This window comes from Anser cygnoides, chromosome 1 (genome assembly GCF_040182565.1).
Source record: "Anser cygnoides isolate HZ-2024a breed goose chromosome 1, Taihu_goose_T2T_genome, whole genome shotgun sequence".
Classification (NCBI taxonomy): Eukaryota; Metazoa; Chordata; class Aves; order Anseriformes; family Anatidae; genus Anser; species Anser cygnoides.
The window spans coordinates 68,212,695-68,228,410 of NC_089873.1; the positions used below are offsets into that span (position 1 = coordinate 68,212,695).

At 40.7% G+C, this 15,716-nt stretch overlaps 1 protein-coding gene across 7 annotated transcripts in view; it reads right to left on the reverse strand.

Annotated features, from left to right (window-relative positions):
- Positions 1 to 15,716, reverse strand: part of EPS8 (EGFR pathway substrate 8, signaling adaptor) — a 134,037-nt gene that overhangs the window by 86,347 nt on the left and 31,974 nt on the right. For 4 of the 7 annotated variants that reach the window (XM_013172933.3, XM_013172934.3, XM_066999104.1 and 1 more), the window contains exon 2: positions 9,271 to 9,329. The exons of the other annotated variants lie outside the window; for them this stretch is intronic. The gene's annotated coding sequence lies outside the window, so the exon portion shown is untranslated. The remainder of the gene's footprint in view (positions 1 to 9,270; positions 9,330 to 15,716) is intronic. 7 annotated transcript variants of the gene reach the window in all.

The window sequence follows — 15,716 nt, forward strand, 5'->3', positions numbered from 1 at the left end:
AGCTCCTCTCCCCTCCTCATAAATCCATGGCTATCTTCAGTGCCCAATGACAGACTTAAATCCTAAATAAAGATTACAGCTGAAACCAGTGACTTCAGTAAGCCAACACAAAAATATTTGAATGATCTGTTAGGCTAGATAAAAATCCCTCAGAGAAAAGACTCTACACCTTCCTACTTCCCTGTCAGTACCACAGATGCTTAACTTGCTCCCAGCTGAAAAAAAGGTTATTCCCGCAACAGCAGCAAGTGTCAGATGGGCCATGGACACAGCTGAACAAAAGTGCAGGCATCACTTCAAGACTTCTAGACCAAAGGCAACACCACTCAGCTCCACCTTAGAGACGTCCCAGTTCCACTTGTACACATCATCCCTATGAAAGGTTATCCTCACTGCTATTAAAAAAAAAAAAAAAAAAGGCTATATCTTAACAAGGATGCCTTATTCCTCCCTCCTCAGCACTGGATTCGCTATGGACCCTCTCTAATTCATATCTCAGTGTCTCATTTTCCCAGCCTGTAAAAAAGCTGGAACAGTCCTGCTTGTTCTCACCACAGGCTGGCATTAGAGCTCCTCTGTCAATGGTTAAAACAATTTGGGGTGAAACTCAGTATGGAAACATCCTTTTATTTTAGTGCAGCATTCAAAACAAGTAGTTCTTCATCATTCAAAAACAAATTCAGCTTGATTACAAATGATATAAACACTACTAAAAACACTATATCCAGGTCAGAAGTTCTCTCCTTCAATACAAAACTCAAAAAAAGTTATCTACTGTAGAATCTGTCACCAAACTTTTACTATACTCTGAAAGATGTTAGAAGCAATGTGCTTCATTACTTTTGGGGAAAAAAAATAAATAATCTGAACACCTATACAGGAAGTCCTTAGGATTGAGGTTGTATACTCACAGCTCACATTTTCATTATCTGAGAGGAAACAGATTCTGAAGTTCTACAAAATACAGCCAATATTAATGTTTTAAGTTCCCCCAAAGTCATCTTTTACAAGACACTTCATTTCCAATAAGTTATAAATGGTCAAAGGGCTAACAGTCTGATATCTATCAATAGTGTATGACACGTAGTCATTTTTCATAACATACTTTGACTAATGATAATTGATACCAAAATAGCAAATAACACATTCTTTCATAGCTAATAATACATTCTTTCAGAACTTCACCACAAATAAAAATATTTTAAACACACAGTCAGGTATTACTGACACTCAAGATGCTGCTTGACTTCTTCCCTAAATGACAAATAACTTTGCATAGCAGCAAAGAGGTGTCGTCTTCTTATGAGTTAGGTATTGTGTGAAGTTCCTCACTGAGTTTTCCAAGGGCGTTAACCAAGAATTCCTTCACTTAATAAGTAAACGTTTACCTTGCAAATTCATTGCATTACAATCTTACAATGACGAATGTCACTGTAAAAGTGGAGAAGAAAATCAAAGTTTGGCTGCTCACTGTAGCAGTGTTAGTATAACTCAAGGAATCATGAATTTAGTATTAACAAAACATGAAATCACTGCATATTTCAACGTAAAGAACTTAATTGTCTAGATATTTGCCTTGTAAACTAAAGAGGTCTTTTCAAAACCTCTAAGGCCGAGGTCAATTTTATTATGTTGTGATATCACAAATTACAAGGACTTTTAAGAGGAAAATCCATTGCCATTTTTTTAAGAGTGCAATTCCTAAAAATAAAGAAACCCCTCCCTCCATGAAAAAATGGTAATTTAAATTTTCAAAGCAGACCAGAAAACAGAATTCCTTGTGAAATGAATACAATGTACAGGATTACTTTGTCCAGACTGCTTTGAAAAATCCCAGTGCACACAATGTAGGAAACCTCTGGATAATGTAAGCCAAGCACATGAAATCACTAACATGTATTGTGCTGGCATCCCTTAGCGTTTAACCTATTAAACACCTATCGAACTTGTCAAAGGGATTTTCTAAAGAGATTTTTTGTAAGCACTGGGGCATAAGCTTCCTATGTACACCACAAAGTTCATCTCACAATTTCTATCAACAGCACACAGTCACGCTGTTACTTCAACAGCAAACGTAGCATGTAACACCCATGTATGGAGCAATTTGGAGCACCAAGTGGAAGGTTGTGCATGTCCTGGAAGTAACAGGAAGACAGGACACGTATACCCAAAGCTTAGCTATGCCAGGCCACCCGGGTTCTAGGTACAAAACCAGTAGGCTAAAGGGGTGGTTAAAAGAGGCTTGTGAACTACTGACCTCACCTGAGCAATTTTTAGGAAAATCCCAGAGTAGACAGCAGATGTTCAAACCAAAGGTGAAGTGTCAGAACAGCAATAGATTTCAAGAACTCCTCACACTTGCAATAACCCAAGGGATAAAACCCCATCTTTAAAATAAATTATAAACAGTGCCTGCAAGGTTTGGCTGATTTTTCTGATTCAATAATGAGAGTTTCTTTGCCAGCAAAGAGTGGAAATGAGCCCAGGGAAGAGAGAACAGAGAAAGTGATCCCCCCGCGCCACACACACACACAGATGGAGTACACAGAAGTGCAGAAAGAAACAAATCAGAGGGAGGGAATGGGGGAAGTTGACTGGCTTACAGATGCTTGAGTAATTTTATTTTCCATACCAATAACAAATTAAACATTTTCAGATAAACATGTTTTTTAAAGTAATGGGGAAAAAATCTTTATGACTGATGATTTTTCTAATGACTTTCTATGACTTTCTAATTTTCCAAATAATAGAATCCATTAAGCAATGAACTAGTTTAAAATAAGATGTTATGTTTCTAACTGGTCACACAATAGTGTTCTGTTTTTAAGACAATGTGAGTAAGAATAATAACTAAGTAGAAAGAGTTCTGGTCTGGATTTCTTTGGGCCTCTTCTCAAAACATGAATAAGATGAAGCAGTTTAACACCTGTAGGAGAATGTTGGTTTTTTAAGCACAAAGAAAATATCAGTAAGAACTATATGAAAAATTTTTACACATGAGAAGGAAAAGTCAATAGCATTATTTAAATGAGGAATACTATGGGACAAGAAATAAGACAGAATGAGATCACTTTTGCAACACACAACTGTAACAACTTGAGTGTTTGATCTACTTGCTTTAATATTTTGCATCTGCTAGCAGTCAATATTTCACTATTGACCACATAATGAAGCAGGTGATCCTGGTGACCTTTGCTAAGAACGTCAGAAACTCCCTTCCTAACCCTGCTGAGGGATCAGCATGAAAACCAAAGAATGACACCCTCCCTGTTTAAAAACTGAAATCTTTGAGTGGTGCTTACAGAAGAGCATTATAAAACTCTGCAGGTGTACGAACGCCTTGCCAGCATCCTGAACTTTACTCTTCCTTTTCTTGGAAGGAATTTGTGTTTCCTTATTTGCTGTATTTTTCTGCATTTCATCTCTATTAATTATTAGCTGTAACCAGCTGCACATCCGTCCAAACAGGCAGGTGCCAAAGCCCATGGATTCCTGAGGCACTCTCAGGAGCACGTAATCCTACTCAACACAATTCAAGCCTATCAATAAGATGTCAGCTGTATCAGATCCCTATTTATCAACAATTAAGCCTACAGAGAAAGTAGCCATCGGCTCTCCCTTGCCTGAAATGCTTTTTGGCTACAGAAGACAAAGCACAGACACAGACAGCACTGTGTTACACACTGTACATTGCACAGCTGCTGTATGGTAGCAAGGGCTCTCAATTGAGCCGTGGAAAGGACGCTGACAGGGATTAAATTGGATGGGTATTAGGAGCTTGGTAATGAACACGATGCCTCGCCACACGCCCAGTTTCAAACAGGGCAGCATTTGCCATAGAAGCCAGAATTGCAGGTTTGCTTTGACCTAACCGTAGTGCAATGGAGGAGTGAAATTTAAATTATGCCAGCAGGAAAGTGGCTATTCTGAAATACTCCGTGAAATCACGGAGTGTGATTCAGCCCTACATGCCTGTCTTTCTGACTAGTACATGTCTCTGAATAAGCGACTGCAAGGAGGAGAGCAGCAGCAAGTGGCACAATGCCAGCCTTGACAAGCAGGTCCCACTCCAAGGGTTCCTCTCCTTACAAGAGAACAGCAGGTAATTCGTCAGGCAGCTGCCTGGTTACTTAACACATACTGCCCACACAATACAAGAAAACGGGTTAGGTACAGAGGAAACAGACATGGGTTTTGTGTCTCAAAAAAAAAAAAAGAAAAAAACAACAACCCACATACACCATCACAAACATATACAGCTGTGGCTCGATACACAGTTGATTCAGTGAAGTGGCAATCTGCAACGACTGCCCTGCAAACCCAAAAGTGTCATCCCACACTAAAAAACAAAACTGAAAGACACTGTTCTCCTTTCATATTGCCCAGTGAAATCTCATATTGTGCAACTTCATCATAGCAGTGTCTGAAAAGATGAATGGAAATTGGTTTGATGTATGTTTGGTAATTAAGTATTAAAAATTAAATACAAACAAATGTAACCTCTAGCTCATTGCTCCTTGTAATCCTGTATTTAATACTAGATGACTGAATGCTATTTGGTTACACAGGGTACTATACAGAGCTTTCAGGGAAAAAACTGTTTGTGAATAATAAATATCAGAAAGCAGCTTTTAAAAACTTTTCCCTCTAAAGAAATCTTCCCAAACTCAGTAGAAAACACTAAGAAACGCTGCATGGCTTACAGTAAGTCATTACAACTCACTTACCAAAAGGATTGCCAAAGAAAAAAAAAGTTAATTCTCCTAGGAAATCCATTTATAGCCTAGGCTGCATTAAACAGAAATCCTGTAGGTAAAGAAACTGGCAACAGTCAATTATAGTAAACACTCTGAGTTTTACATTTTCTATATGTCAACTGATCTTTCATCTAGAGTTTCAAAATAAATAAAATGGAAGAAATTTCCACCTCCAGAAGGCACCAAGGAGTATTTCAGATTCTGCTACAATAGCTACAATATAAATTGAGGCACCATAATAAAGCCTTCATTGTTTTATCTGCTAAGACTGTAGTGCTTGACAATTGGGTTTCTAGCAATTTCAACATTTTGCTATCTATCACATCGTTATTGGATCAGCCATTACAGTTTTGAACCTTCATCAAGTATTGCAGCAATTAACAGCAATTACAAACCTCTTCGGTTCACACTGTACCTTACCCTGTTCACAGATTCACATTTCCAGGAACAAAATAGCCCTGCACACCTGATAAAAAAGTAAACCAGGTACTAGAACATTACTTGCAACTCCTCATGGACAATATCAAGCAGAAGAAACTGAATATTTTATTCGGCAGTAATGATGCTGGCTCATGCTGCTAATTCATCATAAAAGTTGCACATTCAGTCAGTCACAGGTATTAACAGAAATACATTATTCATCTAGTTCTGAGTGAGAAACTACAGATAACACAAGACTACACAAAGATAACACAGACCGATCAGCATTTCTGCTTAAAATTTATCATGGTGCTGAAGTACTGTTGTTAGGATTATTTTATTTTATTTTTTTGGAAATATTTGTAAAAGTCCAAGGAAAAGAACCTGTTTAAAACAAAAATAAAAGAAAGCTACTTCATCCTCTACATCAGTACAGTCTAGAAAAGCATTTCATTCCTTAGACAGCTCTGCTACCTCTCCAAATACCCACTCTGTGGGCCTGGCATACTCTGCCAATGCCTTTCAATGCTCTCCATGTTCACCCCCACATATGTAAGCAGGAAGGGAAAGAGTTTTCCCCTCTGCTCTCCTGCCAATTCCCTCTGTTCAGGCCCAACTTGTGAAGTTCGAAAAACTCAAATCAGAAGCCAGCACGCTCCATGAGAGTACTGCTGCACTCCTTAGCCAGCCCCAGCCATTTGCTTAGGAAGGCTTTTCTGAGCTACTTCTGCTCAACAACTGTGTGGAAGGACACCTATTTGTCCAAGGGCTTGCAGATAAAGGTTTTTCACTTGCTGAGTGGTGCACAACTTTTAGTCTTTACTAGGTCAAATGGCGAAGGACTGAATGCTTGCTCTTTGCCTGCAGCTGATTTACAGATACTGCGTGTTTATAATCCAAAGTCGAAGCAGGCATTCAAATGAGTACCAGATCTTAATAACCATATTTTAACACTACTAAGGATTTTAAAGGAAGATAACAAGGTATTGTCAGCTCTAAAGCAATTGCACTCCCCAGCTAAGTTCTCTGATTAAACACATGCAAGAAAAACAATACACTTCAAGGGGGAAAAAAAGAGCATGTATTGACTCCTTCTGCCAGCCGTATTTTCTTAACATAATCCAACATCAATCAATCTCTTCACTCAGTGTGCAATTCACACCATCTCCATGTGGAACACATTAATGAGTTGCTATTTAAAAAAAAATAATCTGTATTTATCAGGTGCACAGCAATAACGGGTTCTGGTATACACAGTACTATTTTCTATATATTGAAGAAAAACTATGACATTCTTCTCTCACCACACAAGAATGGGCACTTCATTTCAAAGATACTGTGCTAGCATTGAGTGACAAATACAAGCTTACAAAGCCAGTCTGGGTGTTTTTTTGTTTCAGTGTTGTGTTTTATCCTTTCTCTGTACTTCTGCCAGAACTGAATTTAGTGTTAATTAAAGTGCTGATTTGGCACTTACGCTAAGGATGCAGCAGTGAGGCAGCTGTGCTGTTGTCCAGTGATGCTCAGAGACCACAATGATAAAACAGAGAACAAGAAGCTTGTACCAGAGCCTCCTGAGCTGCTGAAGAAACATGTGTGGACTTAACCCACTGCATGAAGCCTCCCATAAGTGTGGGACTGTCCGTGGACAACATTTACCTGACCACTGATAAAAGGTACCCTTTGCGGCTAGAGACCATGCCAGATCCCTGAGACTAGAAATAACATATGACCCTCCTATTATGAAATAGGAGATTTTTCAGTGGCAGAGGAGGCTGTACTGTTTTGGCCCTCCAAAGGAGGCTGTCCCTTCTAAAAAGAAATGATATAATAAAAATTACATGCTTTGCTAAACATTTGGTATTTTGTGGTGAGTAAAATTCAGTTGGTAACAAATGTTTTTCCATAGATCTATGCACGTACCACAGCACAAGCCCAGTCCTCCCACTATAGTCTTGGTGAGGAAGAAACTGGAGAGAAGGAAAACGTCAGAAGCTACCTGCGGATAAGACCAGAAGGCTGCAATCCAATAATCAGCTGGGTTTCATACCCACTATGCAACTTACTAAGACCATTATTAAGCACCAAAGCCCTTACATTAAGTTATGAGAACAATGAATGCAGTCAGTGAGTGGCCATTTGTTGTTCTCAAATGTTGCCACAAATGCATTTTGCAAAGCAGCCTTAGCAGACATACTCCCCCCTCCTCTAGGTACAAACAAAATACGAAATGATGCATGTGCACTGGGGCAAAAAGGAAGCATTGACTCATTTTGCTGATTTGAATAAGCCACTTCTCCTCCTCTTTAGTTCATCCCTCTGAAGAACGCTGATCTACCCCAATGCTACAAACAAATAAGAAAGAGCTGATGATAGAGGTTCATCAAAGTGTCAGGACAAAAAAACGGGCAGCCAGCACTGCATATGGTTTCTAGAAAGCTAACCACAGTTCATCTCCCCATTAGTTTATACAACCTACTTCTGAACACCTATCCGTACGTCAGCACAAAAATACTGCTTGCAGCCACTTAGCTCTCCTCTCCCCAGGCTACAGCATGGCACAACATAGGAAACTGCAAGGGTATCCCAGAGCCCAACCCAGGACACTTCACTTTGCTTTTTTGCCCTCCCTTTTTTTGGCAAACAGCACCCAGATACTACCCTGGTGTTACCAGGTCTCCTGATAATGTGAAATTCACACTTTAAAGAGCCCACTGACAGATGGATTCAATTTAAAACATGTTTACGAACAGCTGCTGCTGATCACAGGCTTGTAAAGCGAACCCATTCATCACAACATATTTCAAAAGAATGAACTGAAACGGAACAAATGAATTCAAAGAAGTAGGGGAGGTACAGCATTAGCCTTGGAGAATACGTCAGTTGGTAAGAAAACATGAACATGGTACTGCTATTAATTTATTCCTGTGAATGCTGGCTCCACTCTATTAGCGGCATTCTCCAGATTCTCAGAATGCCAGGTGAGAATCTCGAATAATGTGTTAGAAGACATAATTAAATATCTCCTCACTGAAGGAAGTTTTTAACTAAGCGAGCCACTGAAAGGAGCTGACAGTGTGTTTAAATTGTGCCGGTGGAAGCCTGAAGATGACAAGCTTCAAAACACTGTGGGAGGGAGAGGAGGTCACCTCCCCAGGTGCTCTCAACCAGCACGAAGTCCTGTCGAGTCTGCACGGGGCCACGTGCTCGGCCTTCCTCGGCTTCACTTTGAGTACTAGAAAAGGTGTTACTGTTTCTGCAAAGTCTTCATCTTCCTCTGTGATTCTCTACTATTGCTTCAGTCAAGATACAAGACAATCTTCAAAGCATTTAGCCTCACAAGTGAAACCACCAAGCATGATTCTTCCTATTTAAGAGATGAGGAGCTGACACAGAACTGAATAATTCACACTTAATGTGAATTTTTTCTTAATTCAGGAATTTTTTCTTAAATTTTCTTTTTCCTTAATTCAGGAATTATGCAGCACAATTAGACACTTTAACTTCACTGTGTTTGTCATGGCCACTGGATCATCCCCAGTGACTCAGTTTTTCCTAGGCACTTCCTAGAAGTTACATACGGAGCAACTTTGCCAACTCTGGGAACACAGGCAATGCACAGGGAAAGAAATTCTCTGAGAGCTGCCTCAGGTGGGAATTCATTCCTACCAGCTCCACTGGGTTTTCTAGTGGGGGAAAACGTACAGATCATAGAAGCAGACATGTATTTTGCTGAAAAAATGCTTGTTATTCTCAGCATAGCAGCAATGCTATAGAACTTGAAATCAATCAAAATTTCCAGGCCCTTCTTGAAAGCATTTCTTTACCTACAAGTAATATTCATAACATCTTCAGATAACTGTACCACCAAACTATACTGGTAACAGTGAGACTTCATTGAAATTTTAAAGCACACACACCTCGTGTAAAATACTTCTACATGTATTCTAATTTGCACTTTTGTATCAGAATGCAGTTACCTTAGATTTTCATATATTAATGAAAAATAATCATATATTTTGAACTGCAGTGAATTTCATATTTGGTTGTAGTATTTATTGATAAAAGGAGGTTAAGAAGAAACAATACTTACATGCAGGCAATTCCTAGTTCTTTTCCTCTCTCAGTACAGAAAATGTAATCTTTGAAACACTAGGGGAAAAAAATAAAACCACCTTTCAGATAAATAGCATTTCCCTCTTTCCTTCCGCAGAGCACCCTTGTTAGTGTATTCCCATCTCTGCTAGCCTTACTCATGCCCAGGTAATGAAGCTCAGTGTCACCAGCTTGCGCAAGTGAGGCGTATCAGCTGGCCTGCAACTCCCCCGTCCATGCACACCTCCCTGACATCGCCCAGCCCCTGCTAGTAATAGAAGTAATGCAATGCACTGTATATGAGCGCTGAGTGAAGATCGTGTCAACGACTAGCTCTACGACAACAGCTTTGTTTCTTGACTCATCCTGGGGAGCAGGAGTACCGCTGCCTGAACGCATGCTCTGGTGCCGTGTGACAGGCAGCTTGTTTCACACAGGAGAAGTAAGTCAGCCGTGCACACTTGCCCTCAGGCCCTCCATGAAGGCTACTCATTGCCACAGCAGCCTCCCAAAACATGGGTGGGCACCAGTCCTGAGAGCTGCCTTCCTCAGGGAGTGAGGAGGAAGGTTGCTTCCCCGCCTGCGCCCCGCAGGGGGCTTGCTTGCTTGCTTTTGTTTTGATGTAATTGGATCTCATTGCTAATTTAATTTTCATCAGCTCAGCATGCATGCCCAAAGCAGAGAATGGACAGGGTTACACGTTAAACAAAAACATCTTTTTTACAGCCCCCGTTACGAGGGATGGGAAGAACCAGCTCATGTGCAACCCCTCCTTGTCACATGGCTGGGCAAACGTCACACGCTTACACATACCTACTGACACCTCACCTTCCCTATGTACTAGAAATAGCTGCTGGAAAGTAAACACCACACCTGTAAGCAAAACCCAAACCTGTTTAACTACCATTTCTTCCTTCTCCTCAACCCCCCTCCTGCTGCTCCTTTTCTTCACATCCACTTTCCCTCCCCGGGAGCTTAATGGCTCTGGGTAGGTTAAGAAAGTCTGACCTAGACGGTAAAAATAACTGTTAACTCAGCAGAAATGAAAAGTGGAGTGTCTCTTCTCTCCCTGAGCCTAGAAGGAACAAACCAAAACCTTTCCCCAAGTCACCGCAGGAAAGAGATTATGAGCGTTTCTAAACCTTCCCAGCCACAAAGCACGAGATGAAACACTGTCAGTAATGACAAGCTGTCGACACCCTGCAAGCAGCGGGTCTCTCACTTGGAATACCAATCCTTCACCTGCAGCAGGGCACATGGGAGGCAGCACCTGCACCGCATTCGAAGATGGCTCTTGTAATGCCCACATTTCCCTATTTCTCCAAAGGCAAATCCTCCACCCCCCCCCCACCCCATGAACGGCCAGGTCTTGAATGTCTTGATGGGAGAAAGCCCTCCCTACCTTTAGGATCTAAAACAGAGCATAAACATGTGTTTTGAAACACAGGATCAAAAGGAGAAAAAAAAAAAGAACAAAAATAACCACACACATAATGGTTCTTAGGAATATTTTTTAAAACACAAAATAAAGGTGATTGGAGCAGTTAAGAGGAGGTTAAATCTCACTCCCATCAGGAATTAAGTTCTATTTTGCTGTGATGAAGCATTCAAAAAATACTCAACTAGCTTCAGCGATTCCATGGAGCCAAGCAAAACATATGCTAACAAAATTGTTTTGATTTGTTCAAATCAACTGCTTAAGCTAATATTTTTGTAACATTTCAAAGTATTCATTGATAGCTGACTGTTACCGACTTGCAGGCTTATGAAGGGTTTGGTGTTTCTGTCACTGTGTTTCAGCACGTCAACAACAATCAGCACCTGTGGTGAACTGAGGCAGGAGGTTCATTTACCTGATTCTTCAATATTTGTATTAGCCAATCACCTTGATTTAATACCGCTCTGACACAAAAGGATGCATAAAATTAAGAAAAAAGCTTTATGAATACAAAAACATGATCAATAAAAAAAAACGTTTTTGAGAAAGTTTTGAGAAAACTCAGGTTACAAATAAAGATTACAACTGAGTGGGATTTAAAGCAGAAAGCAAAACAGCCTAACCCAAAGTGCAGGACACTCACCACGTATGCTGCAGTTGAAGCTCTAGGCCCACAGCATTACTACTGCTCTCAGGGAAGGAAGAAACTACATTTGAACTCACACACATTTCTAAAGTGCAATCACAGGCAAACCTATTCATAGCACCCAGTGATTTACGTCATGGTGTAATCACTACTTGACGTGATAAGCAGGCGTTGGCTGACTCGATTTTTATTTGTGCAATGAGTTTTCAACGTACCTTCCTGATGATCTTGGTCTTCAAAAGAAATAACTTCACACAGAGATGCTTTCCCACTCCTCCCATAGGGGAGCAAAGATTTTTGCCCTCTCCCCCATTCAAGCTGGCATTTGGGCTTGGGAAACAGACTGGGATCAGACGTGAGAGCCAACAGCTACTCATGATCATGAGACCTTCCTTACCAAGACACAGACATGCTTCCACTGAGCTGCACAAGAATAATTTTATCTACTTGAAAGGATTAGGCTTCTGTAAAATTCATGGTCTCGTACTTCTAATAATTGAAAATACTGAAAAGTTTTTTATTTATTGCTGAAAAGAAAGCGCATCTACCCAAGTGACAGCAGTTTTAAATAAAAGCACGTCACTTCAATTGCTATCTTGCTTCCTATATTTCTATGCACTCAGAAAATCAATTGCAACAATTTTAAAAACTTTTCCCTCAAAGGTTGCCAGAGTTACAGCTGAGGTTGTTGTATTATTTAAGCTCTGGCATTCAGAGTTCTGGAGCAGTATCAAGCAACTGTGTACACCTTAAGTGGTTCCCAAGACAGCAGCTGTTATGCTTGCATTGAAGCAGGAGGAACAGCAGTAATGAGTGAGGTGAACCTAAGGGCACATATCTTGCAACTTGCAAAAATACAATGGCTACTTTACAATAGCACAAAATCTGTTTTTCCAAACTTTCCGTTAATTAAAACATACTGGTTTTAGCCTGGTTTAATAAACTAGTGGACCTTGAAATAACATAATTGAGTTCCTTGTTCTGTCTTTGCCTCCTCCAGCATAAAGCCGGAATTACACTGATGATTTTTCAGGCCAAAGTCATTTTCAAGTTAATCAAGTTAGCACGTACACCTCAGTCCAGCACCAACCTCCAGGTTTTTGTCCAAATATTCCAAGGAGCACTCATAACAACACAGTAAAAATCTGAAGGACTTGTACAAGAGCCCACGGTATATTTCCCTCTCTGTGCCCATCCTTACCAGGAACTCCTATCTTCTCAAGATGACTTTAAACTTCTGCTTAAAGCACCAATCCTCAAATCTGATACTCATAGGAAGATTTAGTATCTGATGCTGAGCTGTATCATACTGATACTTTAATAGGACTCTATCCACGTACAGAGCATCTACTTCACCCCAAGTTTCTCAGAGATGTTTGAGTCATTAGCAATAGCTAAGGGCACACACATTGTTTTTAATAGTGAACATGTGTTTTGCAGACCAGGCTGCATCTGATTAATAATTCCTTGGTGCAACACTACTGGGAAGACAGCAGTCAGCCCAGCACGACAGTGTCTTAAATAAAGCAAGTTGTTACAAGGTGCAAGGCAGCACTCCACACATTTGCTGTCAAAGAATCACAGCGTTTCAGCTGCTGGAAGAAGCAGATTGCCATTGTTTTATGAAGAAAAAGAAAATCACAGATGGGAGAAATTGACTGGAAACCACCTTCCCCTCAAAAAGAAATTGCTAGCTATTATCTTTTGCAAAGAGGGTACATCTAGTATTGAACTGAAGACAGGATCACGCTTCAAAGGTCAAAACAAGTATAGTTTTTTCTTTACAAAGCATCTTCAAAAGGAAGCTGGGGATGAAGTTTGTCTGTGCACAGCCACACAGAGTTTTAAATAGGAAAAAAAAAAAAACAACCCACACACTTACATAAAAGGCTTTGGAGAGTTTCATTTTCTATTCAGCTGGATAGGGAGTGAACAAGCTCGCTCACACACTCATTTTTAATCATCCTCATGCTGACAGTAGCCAGTCACTACTACTGTTATCAGAGCCCCACAGCTTGTATTTTCAGGCTATGAAGTGCTAAGGCACAGGGTATGAAATCTCCTCTGATTAAAAAGGTACTGTGATACTGCCTAGCATGACACACCAACTGCTACAGATTCAAAGTCTGGCCTCAATCAGGACGTTACTCATTTCATGGAGGAAGAGGGGAAAATAATAATCCATAAACATACAAACAAAGAGTAAGGATTTCCTAAGATTAGCTGGTAGTCTGGCTCAGTCTCATTTTCTCTCAGCTCATCAGTTCCCTCCTGGGAACAAACAAGCAAGAAAGGCAAGTCTTTGCATCCAGAAACTTACAATTTGCTAAAAGGTGCCAGTTATTAAAGAGACAGAAAGAGAGAGAAGCTGCACTTAGGTGCAACTCGCCAGTGACCACTTGTGCAAACGCCGCATGCCTGGGACTCGCACTGCAGCCTCGGAGGTGCTGCCCCTGCCGCTGCTCACTCAGTGCAAGTGGCTGATGTCTCTCCAGAGGCACTGAGAAGGCAGCTGCCCGAAAGGACAAATCACTGGAAAAATAGAAGGGAAACAGGTTCAGCTTAGCAATTCCACTGTGCATTATGCAATCAGTTGGACTTGCTAAGCACTGACTTCTTAAAAATGTGGTTTCCCATTGCTGTGTGAGAGAGAGAAGTACATCTCCACTGGAGTTCATCCACTGCTTTCAGACCCGGGAACTTTCTAAACACCAGTAATATCAAAAACAAACCTTCCATACAGCAAACAGAAAACTCACAGTCAGGATGCCCAGACAACCTCCACGCTAAATTCTACTGTCAAACACAGTTTGAGGATGGATTTCACCAGGCACCAGCAGCCACCTTGGACCCTATGGGAGGGAGATGGCACAAAATGTGTTGGGACTGAGGAGAAAAAAAAAAGTCAAAAAACTCCCCACAAACCAGTGGGGCAGGAGCCCCTGGGGTGCTTAGGAACTGAGAATTTTGGAAAGGAAGAATAATGTGAAAGCCAAGGCAAGAGGCAGAGGAAGGAGACGAGAGCAAACACTAGGATTTTACTTATTTATTTTTGGAGGTGACAGTTACGATAATCTCATTTTCTCCACAAATTTATGCCACCCCTCAATACTGAATCTGGCATTCAACATTTCAGATGCATTTAGTCCTTTTCTACTTCATTTCTTTATTCACATCCAACACTTCCTTCCAACAAGTTGTACATACAAGTTGCTTCTTGCTTTGTAGCTGCACCATCCCAAAGGCTGAGCAGTCTTTCTTCCAACAAGTTGTATGTACAAGTTGCTTCTTGCTTTGTAGCTGCACCATCCCAAAGGCCGAGCAGTCTTTCAAATTTTACCAAACCTATGGTATTTGCAGTTGTATTTTCTTATGAGTTACTCTCTTTGGGAGATCATTATACTATTCCAGTTCTATGAGAGATCCCACAGCCTCCTCTCTTACAGGGCCAATTCTGCAGTGATGTCTTCCATTTTAAGATAAATCCAATTAAAAGTAATTAAAATGTACAGATCGATTTGATATAGCAACAGAGAGCACAGAATTAAGAAGAAGCTGCAGCAAGTCAATCCAGTGACAGGACAGGTGGCAACAGGTCAATTCAGTCAATCTGAATTGATCCAACAGTTGCATATTAACATATAAAATAGCATATTCAACCAGCTTATATACTGAACTTTATCAAGCTGCTTACTAACATACAGCGAGAGTTTACCTGGTAATCACCTAATTCTGTTAAAAATTTAAAATTTCAGTGTTTCAAGGAAAGCTAGGCAATTCATAATTTGGTGAACCTGCTCAACATACTTCAACTCAAGCCTAATTTGAAGAAATGACGACACACTGGCACAACACAGTGAGGCAGCATGGACTGCCCTCCATCAATACATCATTTCCCAGTACTAGCCTTGGCCTTTCCCAGCTCACTGGCCTTGTGCAAGACCCTCGACCTCCCTATGAGCATTTTCTCCCTAGCAAAACACAGATAATGGTGATAGCCCTCTAAATAAAATATGAGGGCAGGTGATGAGGAGAAGTCTAAGAGCCAGGTACTGTTACAAGCACATTCAGTGCCTACCAATACCCTTGGTTGGTGTGAGAGGGCCGACGTTGGTTTCCGAAGAATCAAGACCAAGCTTTGAAAAACACCATATGTACCAAAAGAGCCTCAGCAGCAAACCCTGTGAGACCTTTATGTGGGGGCCTCTGTATTTCATATGGGCAAGGGGACAGACACAGCCTCCTGAGGATACAGGCAAGTGGAAAAGGTTACCTCTACACCAAACAGGCTCATCTACAAATCTCTGAGACAGAGGAATAGACTTGACAGCATGCATATATATATATATATATATATATA